The 16,210-nt window shown below is 36.2% G+C and overlaps 1 long non-coding RNA gene across 8 annotated transcripts; it reads right to left on the reverse strand.

Moving 5' to 3' along the window:
- Nucleotides 1–286: 286 nt before the first annotated feature.
- On the reverse strand, nt 287–4,242 carry LOC145043952 (uncharacterized). Of its 8 annotated transcripts, none has more exons than XR_013681629.1 (9): nt 3,926–4,242; nt 3,695–3,804; nt 3,255–3,443; nt 3,061–3,167; nt 2,938–2,971; nt 1,991–2,106; nt 1,639–1,713; nt 763–815; nt 287–462 (listed from the first exon to the last, which is right to left on the reverse strand). It is a non-coding gene; the product is annotated as an uncharacterized LOC145043952 (long non-coding RNA). The 8 variants fall into 8 exon arrangements; XR_013681924.1 differs by adding an exon at nt 2,807–2,839 and having other exon boundaries at nt 1,991–2,070; nt 3,695–4,242; XR_013681789.1 differs by adding an exon at nt 2,807–2,839 and having other exon boundaries at nt 3,695–4,242.
- Between the last annotated feature and the right edge of the window lie 11,968 nt (nt 4,243–16,210).

The raw sequence follows: 16,210 nt of genomic DNA on the forward strand, positions 1-16,210 counted from the left end.
CAATATATTTTAAAAAGGGAAAACACGATATTTAAAAAAAAACAACAGCAATAAAAAGTCGAATAAAAAAACACCAAAACAGAAATCTCTACACTAAGCAGCGGAGCTGGCCTTCGTCTTCTTCGTTGACTTGACACGAGCTGGAAAATCCACGACTGCAGAGAGCATACAAATATCGAGGTCTTGAACTTGAAATTAGAAATAAGAACAAAGAAAGAGATTAAGCCGACTTTTTCAATCACTTTCTTTGTTCATGACGATTGGAATTAAGATTTAACACCGTAAATTTTAAGATAATTTTTTTTTTTTGCATTTTAAAACATATTTTCCAAACACATTTATTAACAAAATCTCATTGTATCATATCTTCGTTTCACAAAACATTTCCCAATATCAAAATACATGAAATCCCATGTGTGTGTACGAATCATGCCGACGCCTTCCCGCGATCATCACTGGTACCTGAAACACATAACACATAACACTGTAAGCATAAAGCTTAGTGATTTCCCTAAAATACCATACATAACACATACTAGCCACTCGAGGCTATAACTTTGTGGGCCCTTGGGCCCTAAATCTGTGGACCCTCTGGTCCTAGCTCTGTGAACCTTCTGGTTCTAACTCTGATATACTCTGATATACACATGACATAAATCACATAGAAATAATGCAATGCAACATAACACACAAATAGCATACAATAACTCTATCACATAACTCTAATTACCACTCAAGGTAAAGTATAGTGAGAAGACTTACCTCAGATGTCTCGGTAAATCTCTGACTTAGTAGAAATACGATCTAGCCTCCGCCTAATCACATAAAGTAATACTCTCATAAATATAACTCTCAGGACTAGACTCAACCCTCTTTTGGCACCCTCAGAAGGGTAAAAGACCATTTTACCCCTCTTTTGGCTCAAAGGCCCTCGTTGTTGACCAAACCCTAGAAGTCAACCAAGTCAACGATCAAATTTTGACCCGACTCGTCAAGTGCACTTGGGCAACTTGGTGAGTCTACACGTGTCCACTAACTCTTTAGTCTCATTTGGCATGTCGAGTCCCTCCCATTGCTCGACGAGTCACACCTGGCATAAATCGCGGGGCCACCCCGACTCAACTCTCCGAGTCTCAAGATCAACTCGGCGAGTTCCACCGTGAACTCCAGTCCTCTAATCCCTCTCTGACTCACTGAGTTATTCCCCCAACTCGGCGAGTCTACTCACTGAGTGATTTACGGGAAACCCTAACCCTACTCGCCGAGTCTGCCCATGGACTTGGTGAGTTCATGCCATGTACAAACTCAAATGACCTCCTGAGGTCAGATATGTTACTTTGATCCATAGATCTGACCTTCCCAAGCCTGATAAACACGTAAAGCTCGAATCTTGACACTCATGGGACATCTAGGAGGTTTCACTTGGTGAATTAGCCCCAAAAATAACATCATAAGCTCAACACCTCTATAGCTCAACATAAAGCAAGATGAGATAAGCTCTTTAGACCACTATGGTTCCAGATCCGAAATCCCAAAGTGAATAAGGGCCATGTTCTCACAATTTCTTCCATTAAAGGACATGAAAACTCTACATCTATGGATTCCTTCAACACAACAGATAAAGGGGCGATATAGTACCTCAAAGATGAAGTCTTTAGCTTGAAATCCACATACGCACCACCTCCTTGGTCTCCTCTAAGCTGGAAACACCTCCTTGCAAGAATCACCCACAAAGATCAAGAAATGGCGCCTTTCCTCTCACAATCGCTCTAGCTCTTTTAGGGTTTCTCTCTAGGGTTTGGTAGTCGTAAATAACAGCCCTAGGGCCTTTAAACATGTCCCAAACCCGGGAAAATAGGGTTTCATTAAACAGCATGGACTCGCCGAGTCCAGTCATGAACCCGGATGAGAATCCGCGACCCTACTCAGCGAGTCTAAGCACCAACTCGCCGAGTCCCTCCACAAACTCCAAAATAAATGAATAAAATACCTAGGAATCTGGATGTTACATAAGAAGCCAACAACCAAAAGCCAGATGATGGAACATGATGGCAGTGGCGAGAATATGGGCTAACATCCAGAAAAAACAAAACGATCAGCTTGCCTCTGCGTGTCATTAAGAAGCGGAATGTTTTAGTTTTTTGAATCACTTTGAAAGTTCTAAAACTAAACAAAAAAAAGTATTTTCGTATTTTCGGTGGCCTTATTATAATAATAAAATGTATATTCTAAATAATTAAATGTCGTAAAAGGAAGAATGGTGTTTTGATAAACAAACCATTCTTATGTTCTGTATTTTGTCCAAAATTAAAATAATTAAAACTACTCATTTGCTCTAAAATTTTTATAGATTGTAATATGCATGTAATTATTAAGATACAAATTATGCATTACAGAATACAAAAATCAATAACGAAAAACCCATAACTTTTAAAAAAGAACGTTAATAGTATGTATAATTTGATAAAATTAAACAATAAACACCCTCAAAAGTTATCATATTTTGTCTTCATAAAACTTTTGCATTGACTACAAAATTCCCATAATTAACAGAAAAAAAGGACAAAAATATTAATGTTTCAAATTTGCATTTTCTCTCACAATCAACCAAATCATTATCAGAAACTTTTTTGGTCCATTCATTAAAAAACCTTGATAATGTAAGGTTTTAAATAGATATGAACTTATATCTAAGAAAAATCAGATTCAAATTTAAAAAAAAAATTACTTGTAAACTCCTTGATACAGATTGAAATTCAAAATCTTTGGAAAAATTAACACCATGAATCAAATTAAAACAACTTACTTGTAAACTCTTGCATGAACTTTAATAACAACTCTAATAAGATTAAGAAAATGGAGAGAATCAATAGTACAGATTGAAACTCAAAATCTTTGGAAAACGTTAACACCATGAATCAAATTAAAACAACTTACTTGTAAAACTCCTGCATGAACTTTGATAGCAACTCTAATAAGATTCACAAAAGGAAGCATTGGAACTTAGTAAAATTGATAATACTTGTTCTAATAAGCTAACGATCAGCAAAGAAATTATACCTGATAAACTGAGGATTTGCCTTATTGCTTTCTATAACAGGCCAATATTTATTTCGTTTTTTTATAACCTCTTGCAGATTCTTTTAGTGTTCATCTTCAACCAAGAACTAAGCAAAGCAAAAGAGAAAAATATTTGAGTGCCTAAAAGCAAACAATATACCATCAATTGCTTAATAGTTTGAGTAATATAAAACCTTTTCAAGCTCATTTGTTTGGCTACGGACCAGATCTGTTCTTCCAAGCAATCATGGCTAAAATCTTTTGTATAGAAAGAATTCAAGCTAATTTAAGCACAATTCCATGTCGTTAACACACCCAACTGATCAAGAAACACACCCATCTGAAGTAAAATTACTTCACATTTAACCATCCACCTCATTCCTCTTCAGAATCAAAACAAAACACAGGAAATTGCTTGTTAAAAAAGAAACTTGTTTGTTAACCGAAAATACTCAGACCTTTATCCAATTTAGTCGCAGCAATTGAGTGAATTTGAAATTGAAGCAAAAAAAAAAAGTAATTTGTATCATCGGTTCATTTTTTGTGATGTATGTTTCGTTTGAGCAATTCATCAAACACTTGCCATACATTGTGAAATATCTACAAATTTACAAACTTAGATAGATGTTCTTACCTTAGCATCTGTGTTATGTAGCCTTTTTGCGTTGGTCCAAAAAGAATCAAAAAAACAGGTGAAAGTTACACCAAATCCTCCACCATGGTTGATTAATTGATAGACTGAGTCTATATATCACAAAGAGAGTGAAATGGAAACGAAAAAGAAAAGGCGTGAAAGCAGTAGCATATGAAAGAAATAAGTGGTTACGATTTCTTTCCTTAGAAGTTAAAAATCGTGTCTACATACCTTCAAAATTGAAGCTGAAAAAGCTTAAAACTGTCGATTCGTGGCTGGAATCGGTGTGCGACGTCCAATCCATGCTCTCCCTGCTCCAAGATCAAAACCAATTAGTTGCTAATTGCTAATTTCATACAACGAACCTGATACGCGGTGGGAAAACTCTGGAGGTCGAAATGGAGAAAACAAAGATGGATAAATTAATTTGAAGGAATGTAGAAGAAGGTTGGAGAAGGCTTTCTTGCATCTGATTCGTGAGGCAAGGCGGTGGAAAAAGAAACATGAAGAAATTTAGAGAAGCGGTGTAAAGAAGGCAAAAGTAGAAGATAAGGATAACAAAAATGTTAAAGTGGTTTGTGGCAAAAAAATAAAAGATAAATAAAAGTGGTGGGCAAATGAAAAGGAATAAAAAGTCAGCATAGAAAATGTTAAATTATCGTTGTGGTAAATGTTGTAAAGCAACAAAAGTTTGTGGCACAAATGTAATTGGCCAAACATTCCTATTCACCAGAGTTTTAACGATTAATAGTATATATAATATATAAAATTTCATAAACATTTTTCAATTTTAAATATTGTTACCAAATTCTTTATGTAATAAATCAAATTGATAATCATTTTTTTAAATTATCTTTTATATAAGTTTTTAATTTGATGTGTGATTTAAAGTCATTTCTTTTTAAATTTAATAAATTAATACACAACAGTTATCATTAAACCTCAAAAAAATATCACAATTTATATTAAAAAATGAAAAGTCAAATTATACGTGTCTAATATAATTTACATGCTTGTCTAAACTAAATAGAAGTATGTATGTTACATTAGATATCCTTAAAAATTTTAAAAATATATAAGTGGTTTGACACGGTTAGCATTAGAATATCCGAAAGCAAAACGTATATATATCCGATTAAAAAAAATAGAAACTAGACATAGTATTTTAAAAATGATTCCTTAAATTCAACTTCGAGTTGATTCTTCGGTTATAATAATCATAAATACTAACTGAGACATGAGTTACAAAAAGAAAATAATCTTTAAAAATAAACTATTTGCTGAAAAGAAATTATTCGTTTTTCAAAACTTATATAATTATAGAAAAAATATTTCCAAACAACGTACTGAAAGACACTACTTGCCGAAAAAATCGCCGAAAACTAATTAATGAATGTTTAAATTTTAGAATTTTAGAAAAATTAGAAACTAATACATGTTTTGCTAAAGGTAACTAACAATTGAGAATAAATTATTTGTCAAAAAAAAATTATTTGTCGGCTGATGAAAAAAAAAAAAAACTAATTGCAGAAAAGAATCTATTCGTGAAAAATCCTATAAAAGAAACAAATTGTTGTCGGAAACTGATTGCGAAAATAAACTATTGACATCGCTGCATCGTACGGGTACACGACTAGTATATATATATATATATATATATATATATATATATATATATATATATAATCAATTGAAAATGCATATTAGGGTTAATAGGTAACTACCAATCATAAAACGACAAATGTCCCTTTATTTAAATTACAAAAATCATCTTTATGATTCAATTAAAGTTACACATTTTGTACCTAACCACTAACAAACTATCAAGTTATCTACATTTCCTTAGTTTGTCATATGAAACCCAAAATCTACAACTTGGTGAACATAACCCCTATACATACACCATAGACACAACTTCTTCTTTTCATATTTACGAAACCAAATCACTAGACGCCATAGGTGAAGCCACAAGAAGCCACCCTGTCGGATGCACCAAAAGACGTCGTCGAGCCGAAACCAGCAGAAGATGTCACAGTCGGAACCACCAGAAGGCGTGTAACGTCTAAAAAATCACAACAAATTTTAACGTTTCAAAAACAACTCATTTACTCAAAAAGTGTTTACATAACCATTGCATTCCAAAAAAGATTATTTAAAATCGAAGTCTCCCAATATCCAACAACATAACACCAAGGATGTGTACGGTCACGCCTTCGCCTTGTCACGATCCTCATAAGTACTTGAAACCAAATTAAAATTGTAAGTCAACGCTTAGTGAGTTCCTCAAAGCACCACCACATAAACATAACAAACAACAACATGCGTACATAGCCTTCAACATGAATAAACCGCCTCATCGGGCCTTTAGCCTATCTGGACCGCTCTCTGGGACTTTGGTCTGACTGGTCCGCCTCACCGGCCTTCAGTCTATCCGAATGTAACGCCCTCAGATTCGGGATAATCAATTTAGAGATAATAAGCGTTAAAAATGATTTTTTTTGTTAGAATATTATTTAGAATAAATAATCTTAACAAAAGTATAATATATGTCACAAGGATTTCGTACATATAAAGAACGCTGGCATCCGACTTATAACGAAAAAGTTATGATCCGTCGAAGTTTTGCAACAAAACCGGCACGGCTTCGCGTATCGTAAAAAGTAAATTTTTGACAAAATACTTTTTGGCCTTAGCGATTTAAAAGAAAGTGATGGTATATGTTAAACCAAGAGTGTGTATATAGAGAACGTCCAAATCTGACTTCATTTGAGGAAGTTATGAATTTTCTAAGATTTCGCATAGTAGTATACAACCCGCAAATCGAATTTTTAAATTGATCAAATTTTAGCCGACACAAACTAAACAATAATCGAATATCTCATTAATAGGAGCTCAACGATATAAAGACAGTAAAAAACGGACGTCAGATGACAAAGTTGTGATTTTTTAACGGACTTTAACTATCTATGACTTTTAAAATATATCTTTAAAAATAAAGTCAAAATTAGCTGACAGAGTCTAAACGAAGGTTGTAGATCCCATTGATACCTATGTGTGGATATAAAGAGCGTCAAAAACGGAACTCGTATGCGAACTTTACGAATTTTAGAAGATAAATAATTTTGGGCTAAATTTGCGAGTGACACGTGGTGCGATCTGGGCTGCGCCTTCTTCCCCACGGATTGGAACGAGATGGCGACGCGTGGCATGCGAATGCCCCGTGTTCGGCCTTTAGACATCCTATAAGTAAAAGGCGCAAATCACCCCATTCTTCACACCTTTCTCACCCATTCTCTCCTAAACACCCCCAAAACCCTTTAAGCCTTTCCCTATCACCTCCTAGGTGTTAGTAGCAAGTCCCTAAGCGCCATAAAGACCCAAGAAGAAGAGATTTTGGCTTAGAAGTTTTGTCTGCACAGAGCCCGGTTCCTTGCTAAACCGCCTTGTAAGTGAGTTATGCTTACCATACTTCAAGTATAACTTATGTTTAAGTTCATTATCGTTATCATGAACCTATAAATAAGATTTATCAGTGATTCCAAGTCGGTATACTGATTGATCTACTTACGAGGATGATGTTTAGACTGTGACTTAGTGAGGTGTTTAAAGTGGGAGTTCCAAACAGTATACTGCATATACCAAACGGACCCTACCTCCAATATGATGCTACATGGTTGTTCTTTACTTGATAGATCATGAAAGTAGAATTTGAGTTAATGATGAATCTTGACTAATAATTAGTCGCAATAAATATTATACTAAAACGTATTGATAATAATACTAGGTTTCGTCAAAGTAAAAGACAGTTGCAAGAAGCGAAACGTTGTCTGAGTTTCGAGTCGTCACTTTATCAAGTGAGTGCATAGTCTTTTCCATGAACATGATTTTAATACAAGTATTAATTAAAATATTAAATATATGTTTATGTGTCAAATATTTGATATTGCCTGAAATACATGTTAAGAGCATATCTGACAATCTATGATGATTTAGGATACAGAGTAAACCTAAATTAATTAAGATGAATATTAGGTTGTATCTTCTTATGAGTACAAGTGAGATATACACGGAAGGTAGAACTTTTTATTTTGTCATTGATTTGAGAGCATGGATTAACATACTCATTCGTCCCTAATCCGAGAGTATTGAGTGGGCATGATTATTCATCATTGATCCGGTAACATGGATTAGACATACCGGATTTGGGAGTATGGATTAGGTAAAGCTGTTAATTTTAGATCCAAGCGTATGGATCGTGTCATTGTGAGGATCGACGGGGTGGGGTAAAACTGCTTATATGAGGTAAAATTTCATATTGTGAGTTCATATATATATATATATATATATATATATATATATATATATATATATATATATATATATATATATATATATAACATTGTCAGATTGAAATCTCTATGTATTCACCAAGTTTTCCACCTTGACCTACACAGTTTATTGTATCATAAGTAGCTATACAAAAGATACATTCTACTAGAAGATTTAAGGAGTATTAGGCCACTAGTTTAATTAATGTAAGGCTTTTAATATTTCCGTATGCTTAAGTTTTCGTATTGATGATGACATATCAATGTTTTAATATAAATAAAATACATTTCTTCGGAAATGCTTTGATGACATCTTTATCATGTTTTCTGGGAACAAATTTTGTAATAACATTATTCAAAAAAGATACTTTGATTTTAAAATAAGCATAAATAATATTTTTAAAATGATTGTGAATTTGGGGATGTCACACAGATCACCCTAGGTATCTTGGCCTTGAGTCTCAGCTAGTCCGCCTCAACCCAATAAACCATCACATATCAACAAACATGTAACATCCCAGATTTTAGGTATTATCAAATCCTTCAATTGGTTTAAACTATGTCATTTTGGTCCTTGGATTGTAGAGATGAATGTCGTGTAGCAAAATGGTAATTTTAAGAGTAGGAGTTGTACGTCGAGCGTACATGTGAGTACGTTGGGCGTACACATATGTACGTTAGGCGTACTTATGTCCAAGTGAAACTTAATTTTTGGGGTTTGGGGAGTATTTAAACACTTTTATGGATCATTTAGCCCCATTCTTTTAGCTTCCAAGCCCTTGATTCGTTTTTGGCAAACCCCAACCCTATAAGAGAGTGGTTTGAGCTAAAAGTGTGTTCTTTGTGTGCTTAAGGAATAAGGAGTTGCATCAAGGAGATTAGAAATTGAAGCAAGCTTATAAATCTTGGATCATCACCTTCTTCGGAAGCTTCAGAAGGTAAAAATTTGCTACATTTATGCTTTGTTTGCTTGGATCTCATTTTAGTAGCTTTATGATGTTCTTCTTGTCCCAAAAGCCCTATTGTTATGCATGTTTGGTTTTGGACGTTTTGGGTTGTCCTTTCAGACCATATGAAGGGTTCTAAGCCATAAAAATGAGGCCCCTTTAGCTAATTTGGCTCAATGCTTCTTATAGAAGGTTTTAATGGATTAAGACCATGTATTAAAGACATTTGGACGCTTAAAGTCATAAAGTTGGAGACTTTTATGACTTTAGGGTGCATTTGGACCACGGATCTGAAGTTTGGGCTTAAGTGCTTAAGTCATTAAGCACTTATTGAAGTTTTGGACTTTGCGAGGGTACGCCCCGCGTAGAAGGGAGTATGTCCCACTTACTCAATCAACGTCATCGTAATGCAGTCAATGTTAAGTTACGCACGCTGAGTGTTCTTGTGCATCTTTGGAAGGAGATTTGGAGAGCATCACGGCTTGGATTAAGGAAGGGTTGTGGATCCAGTGTTCTTGATTGATTAGCTTCTGTGTGGAGGTAAAAAGCTACTATATTTACCATTTCTTTGTGAGATCTTAGTTTAGGGAGTTTGTATGGTTTTCTCCCATCCATCTTTTGTTATTGAGTCACTTGAGCATATCATGAGGTTGAAACCTCAGATCTAGATTGTAGGATGTCTTGTGAACCCAATGATTCGAGCTTTATTAAGCTAAAGGCAAGCCTTTGTGCATTTAACCCTATATGGATCTTATGTTGGCATTTCGATCCCTAGATGCCATGAAGAGACGTAAAGATTGCAGCTTTACGTGATAAGTGACCCTTGGGAGTATGAGACACCATTTCGGCCTAAAATCGTCTGAATGAGGAAATGGTCTGAAAGGACTCGACGAGTCGGCTAGGGTTTTTCCCGACGAGTCTGGACATGAGTAACTCCGCGAGTTGATGAGACAACTCGACGAGTTAAGTTGGATTTTCGCGACATTGTTGAAGAAACGAGGGAACTCATCGAGTCACATAGATGCACTCGACGAGTTGGGTCAACATGGACTGTTAACTCGAGTGTTGACGTCTGTTGACTTTTAGGGTTTTGTCAAGACAAGGATTATGGGGACCATGAAGGGGTAAAATTGTCTTTTACCCATCCCAAGAGCTAGAGAGAGGGGATAGCTTGGTTTATTTATAATTGTGATTTTAAGTGTTAGTTAGAGATGCTTATGACATGTAGGCGGGGATTAGACAGTTCGAGGGGTATGCGGTTTCTTTGCTTACTTATGAGGTGAGTCTTCTCATTATACTTACCATGAGTGGTAACTTTGTGTGACCGGAGGGGTCTTGTATGCTTATATTGAGTATTGCGATATCCTGCATTATGTCTTTGTGATTTATGTTGTGTATTATTATGAGCTTTACTGAGTTAGGACCGGAGGGTTTCCACTGAGACCCATTGACGAGAGGGTCTTATTCGAGATATAAACATGAGAGGCTATTGAGATGTGTGTGGTATTTTGGAAAACTCACTAAGCTTCGTGCTTACCGTGTTATGTGATATGTGTTTCAGGTACCTCTTAGGATCACGGGAAGACACCGACTTGATTGTACACACAAGATGAAGTTATGTTTTGAGGATCATGGACTTTTATTCAAACAATTATGGGTATGTGTTTTTAATAATTTGATACTTTGGGGTTTTTGTGAGATGTTTTAATTAGAATTATGTGATTTTAAAATGAAAATTTTGTTTGAAAATTTACGGTGTTACATTTGGGCGGGGCCCGTTATGCGAGTGTGGGCGGGGCTCGTTACACTCTTTGGGCGGGGCCCATTATGTATTTATTATGTGTGGTATGTGGTATTTTGAGGAACTTACTAAGCTTTGTGCTTATGGTTTTCAATGTGCGTTTCAGGTACTTCTAGTTCCAAAGTAAATGGCTAGGGATGATTATAGAGCACACATCACTCGTTTCCACATCTTTGTGATTTACTCTGATTTTGAGGATATATTGATACATATTGATAACTTGGGTGTTATGATAATGATTTAGGTTGATATTTATTAATCTAAAAAAATAATGGTCTTATTTTTGGGATGTTACATAAAGGGAACTTACCTAAAACTTGGATGTTACACCTGCATACGCCATCTTTGGCAAGTACGCATTGCATACGAGCTGTATACGCCCAACGTACTCCTCAACAGCCCAAACTGTGACAATCGTCAATCTTGAGTCAAGTCATCAAGTCAAACCGGTCAACTCGATTAAACCTTGTGTATTAGGGTTTGTGTTATGTACATACTGTATAACTTGCTATATTAATGGGAAAACATCACTTGGGAAAAGTCTTGTGTTAAAATTTCTTGAGCCTTAGTGCTAATCAATGAACTAAACTGATAAAACTATGTTGCATACTCATCGGGAGTGTGTAAGATCCTTAATCATGATATAACGGGGCTCAAGAACCTTGCATTGCGGAGCCAAACACTCACAATTGTCACACATGGAACCTCCCTCAATCGTTTTCACTCTATCTCTCTCTATGACAAATTTCTCCCAAATCTCTCCAAGTATGTGAAACCTCTCTCAAATATCTCTTTGTATGAGAAATCTCTTCAAGAATGTCAAATCTCTCCCAAATATCTCCAAGTATGTGAAACCTCTCTCAAATATCTCTTTGTATGAGAAATCTCTCCAAGAATGTCAAATCTCTCCCAAATCTCTCCAAGTATGTGAAATCTCTCCCAAATCTCTCTCAAAAGTTTCCCGTAACTTCTTAGAATAATTCGGGTCATTCCGACCCTTAACCGGGTAAAAAATGGCTTAAAACGGGGTAAAAACGAGAAAAATAGGCTTTAGGAACCGAAACCCTTCTTAGGAACTAAAACCAAGAAGAAAGGCCTCTCGGGCCGAAACTCGCGAGGGCAGAGCCTATGTTCTCGGTCTCTGTCCCTTCTCGGTTCCCATGGCCTTCTCTCGGTCTCTGTCGCCACCTCTCGCCTCTCTGTCGCTTCTCTCTTCTCTGTCGCTTCTCGCTCTCTGTCATTTCTCCTCTCTATCGCTTCTCTCCTCTCTGTCGCATCTCTGCTTCTGTTCGCCTCCCGCTTCTCTGTTCTCTCTTCCCCTCTCGGTCTCTCTTCTCCCCTCTCGGTTCCTGCTCTCTCTTTTCTCCCCTCTCGGTTCCTGCCCTCTCTCTTCTCCCCTCTCGACTTCTGCCCTCTCTCCTCTCGGTTCTAGCATCAGAAGGCCGAACCTCGGCCAGAATTCGGAATATTGTCACTTTTAGCCCCTTTTTGATATTTTTAACATTTTAAGCCCGTTTTTCGTGATTTTAAAGCGGGATTTTCTCCAGAAATTATATTTTAACATAATAAACCATAAATATTCATAATTTAAACATATTTTGATGAAAATCATTATCTAAATAATAAAGATCTAATGGGAGATTTATTTAAGGTGGAGTGTTGACCTTGCCTTAACTTATGTCACAAGCAACCACCCCACACCCACTCTATGACCAGCCATACCTCTCCACCTTACCTAGGTCACTTCAATGTCCCTTACACTCAATTCACACTCATTCCCACGTTTTTAGATCTGAAACAAACATCCTCTCTCCTCATTTCTCTCATTTGCTCTCATTTCACTAAGTATCAAACACCATTTTTCTCTCAAACTTTTTCTACACAAATTTTGAGATTCAAGGCTGATTTTCAAGTGTTCTTCCACTCTTAGTAAGTATAATTAATCCTCCTTATGATTATTTCACTTCATTCTACTCAAATCATTGATTGCTTACACAAACTCCATAACTATGATGTTAGATTCTTGAAAATCTTCAAGGCATCTCCAAGTGTTCTTGAGTTAACCACTTCCATTCTTCAACAATCATCTACTGAAATCACTTAAGGTGAGTTCATACCCCTACATTTTCATGTTTTCTCAAGTTTTTAAAGGGGGGGGGGGGGAATACAAGTTAAAACACCAAGAACATAACTAAAATTTTCTAACAGCCTTCATCAGAAACGTTCAACTCCATTCACGGACTGTTTTGGGCATCTTAAACATTTTTGTTTTCAAAATTATACAAGGTGAAAATAGTTCAAGTTCTTAGCTTTAAAATGAATACTTGCACATCTCCATACGACTTTTCTACAATTTATGGTGATTTTTACAAAACTGCCTATCATTTCAAACAACAATCCGGACCAGTCTGTGATTATGGACTTTTTCACCCAAGTTGGAGGTCATTAAAAATCGTGATAAAAAAATATGAGTAAACTAGACACATTTTTTGAACTCTCAGATTTTACGGATCTAGTTTTCGACTTCGTATGATTTTTCTATGATTTTTCCAAAACAGGGCAGAATGGCTAAAGTTAGCCAACAACATATAAATATCATAACACTTTGTATTATGTTGAGCAAAGTGTATAATCATAAGTTCTAATTATTGAATGTGTTTCTTTGTTAGTTTATCATCATGAACTGAAACTAAGTCATTCATAATAAATATTATTCATTCATTTTAGAACACATATATTAAACTATAAAAAGTATAGTTTAATAAATTCATAACACTAATACATTTCCATAAAAGAGTTCTTACATATTACAAACGTTTTAGATAAACTATAATAGGTATAGTTTATGATATATTGTATAACACACTCGTACTAAAAGAGTACATTCATACAGAAAAGGTTTACACTCACACACATTATACGTAAACTTGTTACCCTAAATTGTGAGACATTCTCTCTTTCCGTACGTCCGAGTGCGGAATATAATTCCTGGTAGTTATAATCAGAGTCTCCTGGAGGGGGAACGTGATACTTGTATATAGATCTATATTGGGTTTGACACCCCACACCTTGCTTCTAGCTACAGTGGGACCTGCAGGTCTACGGATGACAAATGTCATTTCATTTTCGCGACGCCTGAGAAACGTCGTGGCAGGTTCACATAGTCATGGTATGATTATAGCGACTCACATAGGGAGATAACAATTCATAAAGTTTACGGGATTTCATAAAACCTAAGTAGGTTTTAGGTTGATTTAAATTCACTTTTTATATCAATTCAAACTCATGACATTTCCACTAAGTAAGAATGATTTCTTATACATTTTGGTCTTTGGTTATAAGGCTACATTATACGGATTTTAAGGAAAATATCGGATTTTTCTAAAACAAATGCGACATTTACATGAGAAAGACTTCTATTAAGTTTTATAGCAAAAACTTATGAACTCACCAACCTTTGTGTTGACACTTTTCAAACAACTTGTATTCTCAGGAAATCACTAAACAGGTAATCAAGTGCTTTTGAGGATGGGACGTTAAGGCGTCAAACTTTTCATATTTTGTCAACATATTGTAATTGATTTTGAAACATGTAATTCATACAAGTGATGTAACTTTTTCAATTATATATATATATATATATATATATATGTTGGTTGTGTTTGCTTAAATTACTATTGAAATTGTGGTTATGATACTATACATGAAGTCCTCCACCCCCGGACGTTTCTGCCATCCTTGGTTTGGGGTGTGACACAAACTTTCCATTAAGTGCTTAATCGGTTAAGCCAGTAAGTCCGATTCTTAGATCTAATCCTAAATGATGTCTTAACATGTAAAATTGGCAACTTTAATCCTTTAAATGTCTTAATGGGACCCAATACTCAATAAAACCCATAATAAGAACTCTAACTCATGCATGGTCCAATATAACTCATCAAGATTGCAATATTTATGAATATGTAACATCCAAAATTCTGGTATGTCTTGAAACCCTAAGGAATGATAATTTTTCATAATTGGTCCATTAAGTATGTTGGGCGTACTTAAGTGTACGCTTAGTGTACTGCATGGTTGTGGTCGTGGAGGAATTAGGGTACGCTGGGCGTACCGTGAGTTACGCGGGGCGTACGCGCCAGGGACACAAAACCCTAAATCCCGGACTTGAGGCCTATTTAAACATCTTTAAGTCCCTTGGACTAAACCCCAGAGAGCCTCCCCAGCTATAGAACGTTAATATACTTCTGGAAACCTTGTGAGATCATTCTTGAGCCTTAAAGAGTGCATTTATGGCCTTTTAGTGTGTATTTCAAGAAGAAGGGGTGGTCAAGCAAGCTTGGGTCAAGTGGGTGCTTCAAGATCCTGCACTAAAATCATCTTGCAAAGCTTCTAAAGGTAAAAAGCTTGCATCTTTCCTTTCTAATCTTTAGATCTAGCTAGGGTTTTGGTGGTTTGTCCCTTTGTTGAACTTTGGACCTCTTTTGTTGAGCTAAGCCTCCCCATTTGATTTGAGAAGCAGATCTGAGGTCCCTTAGTCATTTAGAAGTATAAAAACGGAAGCTTGATGAGAGATTTGACCTCATTCATGGGTAAAAGACCTTGGAAAAGTCTTAATGGAGTAATTGGGTGTGTTTGAGACATGCAAGGGCATAAAGTTGCCAACTTTATGCCTTAGGACATCTTGTTGGACTTAGATCTAGCTTTTGGACGTGAAAGATTCGAGCGTTAAGCACTTTATGGAAAAAGTGCTTAAAATGGTTGTACGCTGGGTGTAAATGGCTGTACGCGACGCGTAATCCCTAAGCCTTCACTACGTTGTGCGTACCAGGGTGGTATGCTGGGTGTACGCAACTCAATTGGGTCCTAAGCTGTTTTCGGCCTTTGGGCCTCATTTGGTTATTGGGCTTGATTGGATTCTGCGAGTTAGAGGCCCTTTCATCTATTTGGGCCGGGGATTTATCGGTTGGGCCTTATTGGGCTAAGGGGCCCATTAAGGATGTTGGACTTGGACTTTAGGTCCCATTTGCAAGAAAAGGGTAATTGGATCTTGGGGGTAGAATTGGAAGGTTGGGCCTTTCCTGGAATAATTTAAGGTCTTATCATTGATTATATTATTATTGTTATTATTCAGCTCGGGTGGTTGCGAACTATTAGGAGGACAATATTTGTATTCATCGGACAGAGGTGAGTCTTCTCACCATACCTATGGGTCTACGGCACCAAGGTCGGCCCATTATGTGATCATGTTATGTGTGTGTTATTCGTTTATGAATTGATATGTTATGTGATATTATGTTGATATGGAAGACCCAGGGGAAGCCCGTGGTATTGGATATAAGACCATCCGGGGTAGCTCATGACATTCCTAGGTAAAGACCATGTGGGGTAGCCCATGAGATTGGATGTAAGGCTATGTGGAGTAGCCCATGGCAGTCATAGG

This window comes from Lactuca saligna, chromosome 1 (genome assembly GCF_052625555.1).
Source record: "Lactuca saligna cultivar CGN05327 chromosome 1, ASM5262555v1, whole genome shotgun sequence".
NCBI lineage: Eukaryota > Viridiplantae > Streptophyta > Magnoliopsida > Asterales > Asteraceae > Lactuca > Lactuca saligna.